General features: G+C 34.2%; 1 long non-coding RNA gene across 1 annotated transcript; it reads left to right on the top strand.

Moving 5' to 3' along the window:
• The first annotated feature begins 11,837 nt into the window (after positions 1-11,837).
• Positions 11,838-13,580, top strand: LOC107831085 (uncharacterized). The gene is made up of 2 exons (XR_001658279.2): positions 11,838-12,269; positions 12,403-13,580. It is a non-coding gene; the product is annotated as an uncharacterized LOC107831085 (long non-coding RNA).
• Positions 13,581-16,011: the final 2,431 nt, after the last annotated feature.

Below are 16,011 nucleotides of genomic sequence, written 5' to 3'. Positions count from 1 at the left end.
GTAGTAGGGGTAAAACTCTCCTACTATATAATGGAGGTAGTTTTTATTTAAGGGACACATGGTAACTGATAATCGGCTTAATGTATGCATATTTTGATATATATCGCCTCATATTTTACTCATGTCTCGTAGATTTCAGATGTATAATATAATGATTTATGCTAAATTGTGGTATTTCTATGTGTAGGAATCATTCGAATGCAATTTGGGATGAAATGGCGCGAATTGGAGCGAAAATGGGAAGAAAGGGCAAAAAGTGAAATTTGAGGGCCACAGGCAGCGTGTGGCGCTGCCTGTGGCGCAATTTACAGTAGCCTCAGTTTTTGAGCGCCAGGGCCAGCGCCCCACGCTATCCTGGATGCTCAAGACGGGAAAGTGGCCCTTTTCGACTATGACTCGGTTATTTCGACCCCTAGACGCCACCAACTCATATAAAAGCCAACCTAAACCTATTTTAAAAGAGGGAACGTGACTTTGAGAGAAGAACAAAAGTGCCAAACACTCGGGAGCACGGATTTGATCAATTCTTCCATCCCTTTCCTAGTACTCATTGATTTTATGTTTGAAAACCTTATTTTTGATAATTGTATGAACATGAGTGGCTAAGAACCCTATTGTTCTAGGGTCATGGGTGATACATGAATGTTGATGTTTGAAGTTTAATTTGACGAAGTTGATTTTATCATATTGGGTTGTTTATTTAATTCCGTTCTTAATTATTTTGCTGAGTAGCTAACAGTGAAATACTATATACGAATCTAGAATTAAACTCGAAAGTGGGGATTCTAGATTGCATATAGAATTAAATAGAGCAAGTTCTTGAACTCCGGGCATCGGGAAACGGATTCGCAATTAGGATAGACATATACCTAATTGCCTTGCTTAGTTGAAATACAGGAATTGTAAATGCATTCTTGTTAATCTTAATTCCATAGACATATAGGCATTAAGTTAACTTGAATAGGCGAGTAAGGACTCGACAGATTCTTATGAGTAATATCAACCATGTCAATCAACAATCCAGATAAATCAATTAGTCATTTTAAGCTAAGAACGCAACATGATTGTTAGCTATGAAAGTACAAGAGGGCCAATTGAAAGTACAAGAGGGGGGTGAATTATTTATTTTTATATTTTAATAGCTACTAGTTGACTAGTTTTCTAATTAGTCGACTAGATATAATAACGAGATAATAAGAAGAGCAAAAATTAAGATGCAGAAATAAAGTGCAAGAATTAAAGACACCAAAATTTTTATACTGGTTCGGATTCAATGTGAATCCTAGTCCAGTCCCCTTGGGTTGCAAGGAAGTTCTCTTTCAGTGAATGAGTTTCTGGAGTACAATCGTGAATGGTGTGGTTTACACCAATGGCTCAGTTTTTATGTCACTCGTTTCTTTTTGATACAATGCCTCACCAGTATTTTTCTCTCTTTCTTCTCTAACTTGTTACACAACAGATCTAATAGAGCTACAATGTTTGTTTGCAGTAGAACAAAGAGAGGGTATTTGGTTCGATCAAAGTATATTTTTCTAAGGCTTAAGGATGTGTATAAATACTTTGTAAGAGGCCATTGCTGAAAAGATTTACCAACCCAAGAGATTTGATCCTTAGAAAGAGATTGATTCTTTCCAAGAATAAGATTATTTTTCGTTGCTCTTCCTTGATGAAAGAACTTTAATAGTTTTCCTTCTACAAGTCTTGATAGCGCCGGATTTACTCCTTGATATTTGGTCTTTCCAGTAATAGCAACTTGATTGATCATCTTGCGAGATCTTCGATACTTCTTTTCCGCTTCAATCAATCTCGGATTGATTTCCTTGTCTTTGATTGATTCCTTCAATCTTGGATGATTTTCTTGAGTTTCTTTAATTGATTCCTCCAATCTTGGATGCTTTCCTTGAGTCCCTATACCAAGAGTAATTATATTATTTTCATCATTAAAACTAAAACCCAACAATTTCCCCCTTTTTGATGATGACAAAATAATATATGTAAGCATCAATTGACTTCCCTCTATTTTACTCCCCCTCAATGAGTGCAGTTGACTTTGCTGTTGAGACTACTTCCTTTAGCTCCCCCTCAAGAGGTGCCGCGTGTACCTCTGTTGAGACTACTTCCTTTAGTCGACTTCTTTTGCAGGATATATGACTCCCCCTCAAGAGGTGCCGCGTGTATCTCTAGTTGACTTCCCTGCATGTATATGCACGACTATATATATCCTTTCTCTTCCTTTTTGGCATCAACATAACAGCAGATAACAACATACTATATACTAAAACAGAATTTATAGCATGATATGCTTGCAGAGTTATGGCAAAACAAACAAAACATCATCCAACGACTGGTTATCCAGTTCAAAATAGCACAACAAAAATATTGTCTAAAACTTCCACATTAACGACACAAGAAATAGGTAAGAGTGTTGCAAATCTCCTCCTTCAGTTGATCAAAGCTGGCACTAGCTGAGATAGTCACTCTATCAAGCCTGTCGTGTACCTCCTTGAATGCCTTGATTGTGTTTTTCCTAACTCTGAGAACTGCAACTCTTATCTTTGACACATCAGACCCTGTTTCTTTAGAGATTGCATGAATGTCTCTAACAGTGGACTAGGTAGCAACAAGAAGATCTTTGATAGTGGACAACTGATTGTCAATGGCAGCAAGTTTATCAGCAAGGTCAGGATCACTAGGACTATGATGGGAAACAGAGGGCTTGGATTTTGATTCAGGTTGAACAAGTTTGACCTCACCTTCTTGCTTCTTAACCCATGAGCCCTTCACATGCACATACCCTATACTCGCAAACGCTCTGGAATTGTAAGATTTTGAAACAGAGATGAAGGGATATTCAGAGATGGAGATACTATGAGCTTCCAGAATATGAGTGATGGCCATGCCATAGGGCAGACTGGTGGGATCATCAGCACTTTCAATCATAAAATTGATGACCCAGGAGGATAGACAAGAAAAGTATCTCTTTGAGACAAGGTTGAGAAAGAACCAGTACGTGAAAGCAGAGTAGTTGCAACAATGTGGGCTAGAACACGAGTTTCAAAACTAACATCACTTGGACCTAACTGGTTTGGGAGAGATTCAGATGGACACTCAGCAATACACCGTTTTTCTTGATCAAAAGAGATATCAAAATCATCAGGCCAGGAATTTCTAAAAAGCATGGAAAAACCAGAACACTTACACTAGAAAATTAAGTCAAACATGGCACAATCAAGAACAATACGCTTCCCTAACACTAAGGATTCCAACTTGTCAGACTTACTAGAGAGAATATTTGCATAAAACATTTTCACTAGGGGTTCATAAACTTTAGGAGGGGGAACAGAAAAGAATTTTGACCAGCCTTGATAGACGAACAAATCTTTTACCTTACAATTTAGGGCTTCCATGTCATCAAGGATGACTACCCTCCCATGAGCAATTGGCTTGTCTTTCAAAGCGATGAAAAAAATCCTTGTTTGGAGAATCCCAGAAATTTAGGTCAGACTTTAAAGAGCTAGATAGATCTATTTTTGACTTTTTTGGAGTAAAGGATTCAGGGGGTTCTTCCATAGGTCTTTTTCCCAAGGCTTTTTCTCCTAAAGTATGAGAATGATCTAAGAGATCCGCCTGAGAGGAGGCAAAACCTTCTGAATGGTCGGACCCTAGGTCTACTTGTTCTGGAGGCTGAGAAGGAGTTTTTGCTCTGGAGCGAGTACTCTTCCTAGTAGAGGCAGAGGGATTTTTGGAGTGTTTGGCCATGGAAAATCTTTGGTTGAGGAAAGTTTTTGGAGAGGGTTTCTAGGCGATAGAGACGATGGAGATTAAAAATGGGTTTCAGGTATTAAAAGAAGGGTTTCTGACGGTTGAGTACATAAAAGGAAGGGGTGTCAGTGATCAGACATGATGATTGGTTTTCCTTCTTTGAACTCTGCAGCTGATGTGAAAAGAGAGGAAAAGAGAGGGAATTCGAAGGCGCAATTAATGATTAAAAAATGAGCATTAGCCATATAGTAACACATATGTCCTAATATTAATGATTAATGCAAATAATACCAAGTAATTCTCTTTAAAAGCAGAATCTATCCTCTAGTAAAGGCTTAGTAAAAATATCCACTAATTGATCAGTAGTTCCAACAAAAGATAGTTCTATATTTCCCTTAAGGACATGATCTCTAATAAAATGATGCTTGATGTCTATATGCTTTGCCCTAGAATGATGCGCATGATTTTTTGAAAGATATATAGCACTAGAGTTATCACAGAAAATTGGTATATGTTTAAAGAATAATTCATAATCACCCAATTGATGAGACATCTATAGTAATTGTGCACAACATTGTCCAATGGCGATGTACTCAGCCTCAATTTTGGATAATGCGACTGATCCTTGATTTTTACTGTTTTAAGATATCTGTGCCTTTCCAAGTAGTTGGCATGTTCCACTGTTACTTTTTCTGTCTTCCTTATCACCTGCAAGATCAGCATCTGAAAAACCTTATAGTTTAAAATTTTTAGAGCGTGGATACCACAATCCATGAGAGACATTTCCAATAAGATATCAAATAATTCTTTTTACTGTAGTCAGATGTGATTCTTTAGGAGCTGACTGAAACTTGGCACATTTACAGACACTAAACATAATATCCGGTCGACTAGCAGTTAGATAAAGAAGTGAGCCAATCATTCCACGATACTTAGTTTCATCAACAGGATTTCCCTGTTCATCTTTGTCAAGACTGGTTGAAGGACTCATTGGTGTGCCAATAGCTTTGACATTGCTCATACCAAACTTTTGAATCAACTCCTTTATATATTTTGTATGACATATGAATGTTCCTTCTTCAGATTGTTGAATTTGAAGTCCAAGAAAGAACGTTAGCTCCCCCCCATTATACTTATTTCAAACTCGCTTTTCATAAGATTTGAAAATTCCTTGCACAAAAGAGGATTAGCACTACCAAAAATAATATCATCAACGTAAACTTGAATAATGAGATTACCTTCTGATGATCTTTTAATAAACAAGGTAGTATCTACTTTACCTCTTGTAAATCCGTGATCAATAAGAAATGAGCTAAGTCTTTCATACCATGCTTGTGGAGCTTGTTTCAGTCCATACATCGCTTTGGTCAGTTTGTACACATGGTAGGGAAACTTTGAATCTTCAAATCAAGGAAGCTGTTTCACGTATACCTCCTCTTCAATGAAACCATTCAAAAAGGCACTTTTAACATCCATCTGGAACATCCTGAATCTTTTAAGGGATGCATATGCAAGAAGAATTTGTATAGATTCCAGTCGAGCTACTGGAGCAAAGGTTTCGTCATAGTCGACTCCTTCTTGTTGAGAGTATCATTGAGCAACTAATCTGGCTTTGTTTCTCACAACTTTTCCATCCTTATTCAACTTATTTCTGAAGACCCATTTTGTTCCAATTACGGGAGCATTTTCAAGCTTGGGCATCAGTTTTCATACTTGATTTTTGTCGAATTGATCTAGCTCTTCATGCATTGCTTGCAGCTAGCTTGAGTCTTTCAAAGCTGCCTCTATTTTCTTTGGCTCAATCTGGGAAATCAGTGCTATGTTAGCTTTCTTCTTGAGAGCTCCCTTGGTTTTCATTCCTTCGCTTGGATCCCCTATGATGAACTTCTGAGGATATTCCGGTTCACTTCTCCATTCATTTGGATGAACTGTATGAGTAGTTGACTCCTCTGGAGGTTCTGATTGACTGTTGCTAATCTCATTAGTTGACTCTACCACACTGTCAGGTTTATTAGTCGACTCTTGAGATTTGCTTGTCTCCTGAATTACCTGTGTTTGATCTTCATCACCTTTCCACAGTTCATAGGGAGTCTTCCTTGGGATGGGTCTTATGAGACATCGATTGAGGATGTGATAAGTTGTACTTACTCCTTCTACCCAGAAGTGATTTGGTAGTGAATATTCTAGTATCATAGTTCTTGCCATATAAAGTCCCGTTTTTCCTTTCAACAACCCCATTCTGTTGGGGTGACCTTGGAGCAGAGAAGTTGTGAATGTATCCTTGATCGTTGTAGAAATCTTCAAATGCTCTGCTTTCAAATTCTCCTCTGTGATCACTTTGAATAGTTGTAATAAGATATCCCTTTTCTCTTTCGACCTTTTTACAGAAGATCTCGAAATGTTTTAAAGCTTCATCTTTGTGAGATAGAAAAATCACCTAAGTAAAACGTGAGTAATCATCAACAATAACAAATGCATATCGTTTTCCTCCTATGCTAGTAGTTCTAGTAGGTCCAAATAAGTCCATATGAAGCAATTGCAAGGGTTTTGAAGTGGATACAACATCTTTGTTTTTGAAAGAATTTCTAGTTTGTTTACCAATCTGACATGCATCACATACATGATTTCTAGAAAAATTGAGTTTGGGTAAACCAATAACTAAATCATGCTTGAAAAATTTTTCTATCAAATGCATGCTTGCATGACCAAGTTTCTTATGCCATAACCATGGATCATCAGATATGGACGTTAAGCAAATATGACTATCTATATTTTCAAGACCATCAAGAATATAGATATTTCCATACCTTTTACCTGGGAGGATTATTTTACATGTCTCATCTTCAATAGCACAACCTGTTTTCTTGAACTTTACTTCATACCCTGAGTCGCATAGCTGACTTATACTCAGAAGGTTGTAGTTAAGTCTGTCAATAAGATAAACTTCAGTGATATCACAATTATTATTGAAAGGAACTGTTCCGGTATCGACTATCTTTCCTTTTGAGTCATCACCAAATTTGACATTTCCTCCATCTATTTTTGTAACTTCTTTAAACAGGTTTTTGTCACCTGCCATGTGACTGGAACACGCACTATCCAAGTACTATTTTCCTTTACGACTCCTTCTGTGGTGTTCCTGCAAAACATAATTATCACTTCCTTTTAGGTACCCAAGCTTGCTTGGGTCCTTGTTGGTTAGTATTACTAGATTCAGGATTGTTTTCGGGTTTTCAAATCCATCCTGAGACATTTGACTTACGAAATCGACAAAAAGAATATCTGTGTACATTTTTATTACAGTAGTGACACGTAGGACTTGATCCATTTTTGGTTCTCCCATTTGTGTCAGTACTAGTGGACTCTGTTCTGGCTGGTCCTTTTCCAATTGACTTGTAAGTCACCTGGTTCGACTTTACAAAACTATGACTGGTAGATTTGCGCATGCCATTGAGTTGCATTTGCAATTCATCAACTTCATCTTGAAGTACTTCTTTTTCAATTTCGCATACTTTAAGCTTGAGTTTCCAATCTTTTATTTCTCTGTTGAGTCTCTTTATTTCATTCATCATCTTTTGAGACTCTTCCAAAGTAAGGTCAAGAATATCGTGCAATTCATTACATCTTTCACAGTTAAAAGGTCTTACCTCGCTTGTTTCACCTCGTGCCATGAAATAATTCTCGTTGTCATCTTTACAATCATCATTTGAGATGTCCCCATCTGTCCAGCACCCTAAGAGCTTGTTCATGTCGTTTTCCAAAATTATCATGAAGCATAGATTTGCTATCTCTTCATGTTTAGAACTGTCTTCATCACTCCAGCTTCCAAATAATTTGTTCTTGTTAAACCCTCTGGAGACCTTTCTTTTAAGCTCATGACATTCAACTTGAACATGCCCAAATCTTCCACATTCATAGTATTTGCCATCATTTTTGTCTTGTTCATTGTATTGCCTAGTTCGCGTGGGTGGTATTCTGCCTCTTTTTGTATTCCCGTATCTCCTCATTAAACCATCCATGTTCCTTGATACCATGGCAATTTCTTCTTGAAGAGCTTCAGGGTCGTCATCAATATCATTGTCTGTTCTTTCAGTTGTAGCCTTGAAAGCAATTATTTTCTTCTTCTCTTCTTGGTTTGTTTTTTTGAGATGAGTTTTCTCAAAAGCTATAAGTTCTCCTCAAAGTTCATCATATGATAATTTGTTCAAATTCTGTGACTCAAGAGTAACTACCTTTGTCTTCCAAGTAGTGGGCAAACTTCTCAGAATTTTCTAACTTGATCACCACTTGAGTCGGGTTTGCCAAAAGCTTTTAGATCACTGAAGATTTTGCTAAATCTGGCAAACATTTCTTCAATAGATTCTCCTTCTTCAATCTGGAAAAGTTCGTAGTCATGAACCAACATGTTGATATGGGTTTCTTTCACTTTACTGGTTCCTTCATAAGTGACTTCAAGTTTATCCCACATCTCTTTGGCTGTATCACAACTGAAGATTTTCTCATATTCCTCATCACTTATAGCATTATAAAGCAGATTCCTTGCTTTAGCATTAACTTGCACAATCGCCATTTGTTCATCAGTATATTTATCTATATCTTCAGGATCAGCGGGTGGTTGAGCAGCAGCCGGTAGTGGGTAATTCCCCTTTTTGATAACTCTCCAAACCTTGACATCATAAGATTTTGCATATATTTCTATACGCACTTTCCAGTGAGAGAAATATTGTCCATTAAAGTATGGTGGTCTCACTTGCGATGTTCTTTCCTAAAAGAGTGCTCCGACAATAACTTGATTTGCCATGATCTTTTCTCACAAGCTGTTAAGCAAAAGAAAAAGTGTGAGTCTTGCTCTGATACCAATTGAAAGTACGGAGGGGGGGAGGGGGAGTGAATTATTTATTTTTATATTTTAATAGCTACTAGTTGACTAGTTTTCTAATTAGATGACTAGATATAATAACAAGATAATAAGAAGAGCAGAAATTAAGATGCGAAAATAAAGTACAGTAATTAAAGACACCAAAATTTTTATACTGGTTCGGATTTAATGTGAATCCTAGTCCAGTCCCTTTGGGTTGCAAGGGAGTTCTCTTTTAGTGAATGAGTTTCTGGAGTACAATCGTGAATGGTGTGGTTTACACCAATGGCTCAGTTTCTATGTCACTCATTTTTTTTTGATACAATGTCTCACCAATATTTTTCTCTCTTTCTTCTCTAACTTATTACACAGCAGATCTAATAGAGCTATAATGTTTGTTTGCAGTAGAACAAAGAGATGGTATTTGATTCGATCAAAGTATATTTTTCTAAGGCTTAAGGATGTGTATAAATACTTTGAAAGAGGCCGGTGCTGAAGAGATTTTCCAACCCAAGAGATTTGATCCTTGGAAAGAGATTGGTTCTTTCCAAGAATAAGGTTATTTGCCGTTGCTCTTCCTTGATGAAAGAACTTTAATAGCTTTCCTTCTATAAGTCTTGATAGCGCCGGATTTACTCCTTGATTTTTGGTCCTTCTAGTAATAGCAACTTGATTGATCATCTTGTCTTTGATTGATTCCTTCAATCTTGGATGCTTTCCTTGAGTTCATTTAATTGATTCTTCCAATCTTGGATGCTTTCCTTGAGTCCTTATACTAAGAGAAATTATATTATTTTCATCATTAAAACTAAAACCTAACAAGCTAACCCGTGACCCTGAAATATTATCTCCTATTGATTGTTATTCGAAATTGTTTAAGTGTTGTGGTTGATTTCTAGTATTTCATTACTTGATAGTTTTTAGGTAGTAAATTAGGAAATTATCTATTTTGTGAGAAATCGGTTGAATCGATAAGTTATTTGAGTTTGAATTAGTCAAAAGTTAATCATAAGTCTTCGTGGGAACGATACTTTACTCACTACTCTATTACTTGACGACCACGTATACTTGCGTGCGTGTGTTTGATCGCAACAGTAACACACATATCAAAGGAATACAAACTTATTTCTCTGCTTTCTAGCTATTGTAAAGTTCTTATTTTAATCACAGTTCTTCTTACATATCTGCTTCTTACCGAGAATTCGACTAAGGGCAGAACTATCGCTAAGCTTGAATCCGATCCGAGGCTCAACGTCACAACTAGTTTGGTTATTTAATTTTGTCCTTAATTCGTTGATCTAACATCCTTAATTACTTGTATTGAATCAATCCACATATCCTTAAAATCGCGTATAAATTTAGTTATTATCCGTTTCAAGAGTAAACAAATTTTAAGGGATGATTTTGAGTGCTAACAATTATATACATATTTAATAAATTTTTTAATACAATATACTATTTAAACAAAAACTATTGAGTTAGGCCGACACAAATTATTTGAGCTTCTACCTCTGACCCCTGATTATATTATTCTTCATGCAGTGCAGTAGTACTTCTGGTGGTAGTTACCATTAGTGGTTCATAGTTGCCCATCTTTCATGAGAGTCACCAGTAACCAACAAAAAACATTAAAAAGCAAGTCTTTTTAAAGTCATCTTCCCATGATATTGATATCGTATTTAATTTAGCTCCAAGTAGTAAGTAGTAACTAGTAAAAGTAAATATTGTCTCGAGTATGGTTAAAAAGAAAATACTAAAATATCTTTTTCTTTTTTGCATGAAGAGAAATAAGATATTTGTAAGAAATAATTAGTGGCCTACAACTCAACGTATAGCCACGTAAAAAGAAAGGTTGTTGGTGAGAGGGGTTTTGTATGGGAGGAAGATAAAGAAATTGGAGAAAAAAAAGCTGTTAAAATGTGTGTAGGAAGTTAGACGAGGAAGAAAAGCATGTGAGCTTATTCCACCAAAAAAATTTAAAACATAAAAAAATGTAGAAAAACTATGAGTCTGAATTTCATATATTGACGGTGTAAAAATACTTACATAATTTACATTTTACATAATTTATATTTTATCGGGGTCTATCGAAAACAGTTTTTCTACCTTCACAAAGTAGGGGTGAGGTCTACGTTCACACCACCCTCTCCAGACCCAACTTGTGAGATTATACTGAATATATTATTATTGTTGTTGTCGTTGTATATGACTGTGTTTAATAACATTAATTCGTAACCTAAAATAACAACAAGTAACTTATTATAACGAATTAAATATATTGATAATGTAAAATTCATCAATATATATATATATATATATATATATATATATATATATATATATATCTTTTTGTTTGAACCTAACCATCGGTGTTTCTTAACATCACGAGGGCAGCTAACTCTACTTGTCATTTCTCTCCTCTTCCTCTAATTGTTTATTGCTTTTTTTCTTTCTTTCTAATATCTAAAGCTTCCCCTTACTACCTAAAATGGGGTAGGTAGGGATTATTCTTGACCATTCAAACAAGTAAGACTATGGTTAGTTGGAATCAAAACGATATCTCAAATAGTTCGTATGTACGCGTAGAAGACAAAAGCACTATTTGGGTGATATACTTGGTTCGAACTCTGCAAAAAAGAAATTTTTATGGTAGCTAATATTTTATTCCTTAATTTAATGAATTTATTCCGTGTGAATTCGAGATTAATTAGATTAGTAAGTTTCGAATACTGATGAACAACTCCAAACTTCTACTCCATTTCGTTCAAAAAAAAACAAAAAAAAAAATTATTCCCTTGTTAGTTCATTCCAAAAAAAAATTAAATGACATCTATCTAAATTTAAAAATAATTTAATTTGAATTTTTCATTTTACAAACTAAGCCATGTAAATGAAAACGGACCTTTTATTTGCTGACCTTTTATCATTAAGGAGTAGGTGGAATAAGGGTTAACCCCGCAATATTTGCAGACATTTTTTGCAAACATATTATTATTATTATTATTATTATTATTATTATTATTATTTCCTGGTCCTTATTTCTTTGTACAAGTAATAATTATCAATTTACCCGCGAGTCAAAGTTCTTCCACGTACAGTTCCAGGTGTTTAAGTTGCAGACAAACACTAAAAGCACAATACTTCACACGCTTCAAGCTTTAATTTAATGACCTGACCTCTAGCTTTCTATATAAATAATACTCCCCCTCAAGAAGCTTAAACACAACAAGTTCTATAGGGTATATTTCGTAGGCATTTTGCCAGCAAATTGGTGGTCTTATCCTGAATTAAGGCGGGGTTGCTGGTGAGTTCGGGATAAGAGAAGAACTAATGCTCTTTCTATAGCACCGGGCGGAGTTAGAGTGTCGGGAGCGGGTTCGGCAAAACTCAGTAGCTTTGATTCGAACCTTGTTTTTGTCTTAAAAATTCATTGAATATATATATATATATATATATATATATATATTATTAATTTAGAACTCAATAACTTAAAGAGATTAGAATCTCGAATTCATAAACTTTAAATCTCGGCTTTCGCCTGTGATAGCACCAACCAAAAGTAGATTCTCGACATCTTAGAACAGAATGGATCCCCTTGCTTTTCGGTGCTTCCTCTTTGATCCCGACCACTCTTTTCATTTGGAACAAGGTACTTTTCTTCTTCTTCTTCTTCTTATTGGTTAGTAGGATAGGAAAAAAAGGAAGAAAGATTGATATGTAGTGCTAGTTTATTTCTTCTTTACTGATTATAATTTTTCTTTGAATGCTTTTTGGAAGAAAAGGTAGCGGCGGAGCCACATGTAGAAAGGGGTGTCAAATGACAATTATAGGTACATAAATATTGTGTTGACTCCACTTAATTTTCTGGTATATTTACTTTTATATATTTTGATATTCCTTGATAAAAATTCTGGCTGCTCCACGAAAAAAGGGACGAATCATAAAATTGATAATGGATTTTATATGGTGATGGAGTGCGGCCCTTTACCCGGCCTTGTGTGAATGCGAGATATTTCGTGCATGGGACTGCCTATGGGTGAGTGGTTTCCATGCTATGCTTGACAAGTGAGCAGTCCTTTTGCTGTTAACCTTTGTCTCATTGTCTGTTCGACCTTGAAAATATGAGCTCATCATCTACTCACAAACCCTAGCTACTTGATTACTATTAGTAACAAACACGTCTCCACTTACCGTGATAGTGAAGGAGGTGGGGGTATATCTCTACTTTAATTCTTGATTTTGCATTTAAAGTTGTAGCAAAAAAACTCTAAATATATGAATATAGGCATTGAAAGTCTAAGCATATAGGTGAAAATAGTGCTACCTACTAATTATTTGCATCGATATATATAATTAAACATAAAAAGAGGTACTCCCTTCGTTCTACTTTACGTTTCGATGTGAATTCGAATAGAATTTTTATTTTTGTTGAAGGGGATGTAGCCCCTTAATTAGACTGAAGATACGAAACCACCTGTTCAAAAATAGTAGTAAAAGATTTTGATACTATCAGTATATTTTAACATGTTTTAGAAGGTAATCTTTCTTATTTTATTGGTTATTCATCTCACTTTTTATCCATGATTACCTATAGTTTATCATTTAAGTAATCTAATAGTGTAAATATTTGCTTTAAAAATAAAACAAGAATTAAGAAGATTAAGGAGAAAATAGTCAAATACTCCTAGCTAGTTGATGCTTTCTTTACTAATTAAGGTCGAACAGACAATGAATCTAAGGTGAAAACAAGTAAAGAGACTGCTGATTTGTCAAGGTTTGCACTGAAATCAACACCAATGCTTGAAGCTCAGAACCAGAAACTTATGGTGTTTAGTTAGACTTTGACATACTCCATCAACAAGAAGTTTTTTGTCTGTCTCTTTCTCTTTATCATTGTATTTTTAACTTGTTATCATAGGTATTTGTCGTATTTTCAAGTTGCTAATATTATTTTTTAAAGGATGATTATTGTAGTTATTTTCTTTTGTGTTACATGATATATAGTGTAAAGTTTAGTGTACCGAAGTTAAACCCATGTATATTCAGTCTTCTTGGACAATCTTTATGTACGTGGGAAACGACATATAAATGATCAAAACTTCATTGAAATGAATTATCATGAAGATAGGCAGCAACTCATGATTTGAGCAAGTACTTAATAGCAATGTGATTTCTTTTGTGTGACTTTCCGTTAAGTCAAAGTGTGCTCAATTCACAATTAACAATCTTTTATCCCTTATATGATTGTACCATTTCATGTATCGAAAGCCACTACTCTACTGATTTATTTTTCTTATGGACTAGATTGGACTCGCGTTACAAAATCCAAAAAATCTCAGTTGGGGGCTTTCCATTTGAAAATTTACTTTATTTTTCAATGCTCAAATTCGAGATTTTTGGTTATCTATATATATATTAAAGGAATAAAGTTACGATATATAATTGACATTGTGGTTAAGCCTAGTGGCAAACTAATAAATGCCAATAGTATATGGTAACTTTATTCTATATTTCTTTTCCAATTGTAACCGAGCAACTCTCTCTAGACCCCTCCCATCTTTCCTTTAGACCCAGACAGCCGGACTCTAGAAGCAAATGCGACGGGGAAAATCATCAATGCAACCTCAATATAAGAATGTCATCTGCAATTTCTAAAGCTTAACTTATAGTTTCAATTTGAAAATTTTTAAGCAAAGATGAAGAGAATATTTCAAGATGAATATCTGGGATGAGTCGAATTCTTTCGTTCTTTTCAATAGTAAATTAAGTGTTTTCAATTTCCATAAACCCCAACGTCAAGTTGTTAGCTAGATCGTCCAGAATGTTCTTGAGGAGAGCAATTGCACATTATCTTTTGGTTGCATCTATTTTATCGTTTTTACTAATTATGGTATGAATTGGGGAAAGCTTAATTTTTTTGGACAACAAGACAATAAAGCCCCTCCTGCTAATGTGCTGTTAGGTTGCCGCCTAATGATATCTAAGGAAAGAAAAGTGGGTACAATGATAACATATTAGCGAGACCCATATATATAATTGATATTGAGGTTAAGCCAACTGACAAAATAATAAATGTCAACAGTGTATGGTAACTTTATTCGATATTTGACTATGTTAGTCAAATACAAATATATATATATATATATATATATATATATATATTTGAATTAAAGGATAATTTTGAATTTATAGATAAAGTTTTTAAATTTGAATTAAAATAAAAAAGAAATTTATCTTTTGTTATCATGTTATCACACTTAATTCGGTTAATGATCATATGCAATAATGTTAGGAACTTTTGTTATCTTTTCTAATTATTTAAATACTACTTCTCCTATGGCAAAAAAAAAAAAAAACTACTCCATATATAAAACTCTTTCACATTTAAAACCTTATAATTATAGTTCTTTAAAACACTATAGCTAGATTTGAATAAAGTGAATTTCTTTTAAAATAAATGTAATATATAGAGTACACATCTATGTTTATCCAGAGAACAAAAAAGAGTTTAAAAATCGAATAAAAGTTTACTTACATATATAATGAAGTAAATCTACATGCCGGAGAAAGAAACATCACAAATATCAGTCAATATTCAAAAAAAGTTATTTTTTTCTTTTTGAAGAATATTTGTTTCAAGAGTCAATTTGTATGATATTAAACAAATAACAAAACTTTGGCTATACAATTGCTGTCATTAAATTCAATTTAACACCTTCTAGAAATTGAAGGGTATAGCTGAAACCTTTTCATTTAGCTGCAGTCAAGCCAACATTGCAAGGGTATAATATTTTTTTTGTTGAAGAATATTAGTTTTGAATCATTAGATTATGTGAAAGGTTTTTTTTCTCGAATTCAACAAGAGGAATATTGGTTTCTAATTGATAATTTCTATAGCAATTTTCAAGTGTAACAAAAAGTATATTTAAAAAAAATTGGTATGACGTGATTTGTTTTTTTAAAAATGTAAACAAATTATTTCGAAATGGGATTATTTTTTAAAATATAATGTAATTTTAAAAATAAAAAGATAAGATATTTTTGAATTTTAGTAGAGAGTTTTTAAAATTATTATAATAGAAGTCATATCATGGATAAAATCAAGAAACTAAAATCTTATGAAATATTTACATAAATATCCGGCCAAATTTATTGTTTAATTTTTATAGCTAATATACATAGATGATATACCGATAACACACGATTATACATATACAGTCAAACCCCTCTATAACAACGTCGCTTGTTCCGAATATTTTTGGATGTTATAGCGAGGTGTTGTTATAGAGAACATATATTATAACATAACATAAAAATTAGTTCCGAAAAGCTTGACTTTTAAAGTGAAGTATTGTTATATAAAAATGCTGTTATAGTGAGGTCTGACTGTA

This window comes from Nicotiana tabacum, chromosome 24, assembly GCF_000715075.1.
Source record: "Nicotiana tabacum cultivar K326 chromosome 24, ASM71507v2, whole genome shotgun sequence".
Classification (NCBI taxonomy): domain Eukaryota; kingdom Viridiplantae; phylum Streptophyta; class Magnoliopsida; order Solanales; family Solanaceae; genus Nicotiana; species Nicotiana tabacum.
Note: the sequence above shows the minus strand (reverse complement) of the source record. Positions and strands in the feature narration are given on the sequence as shown.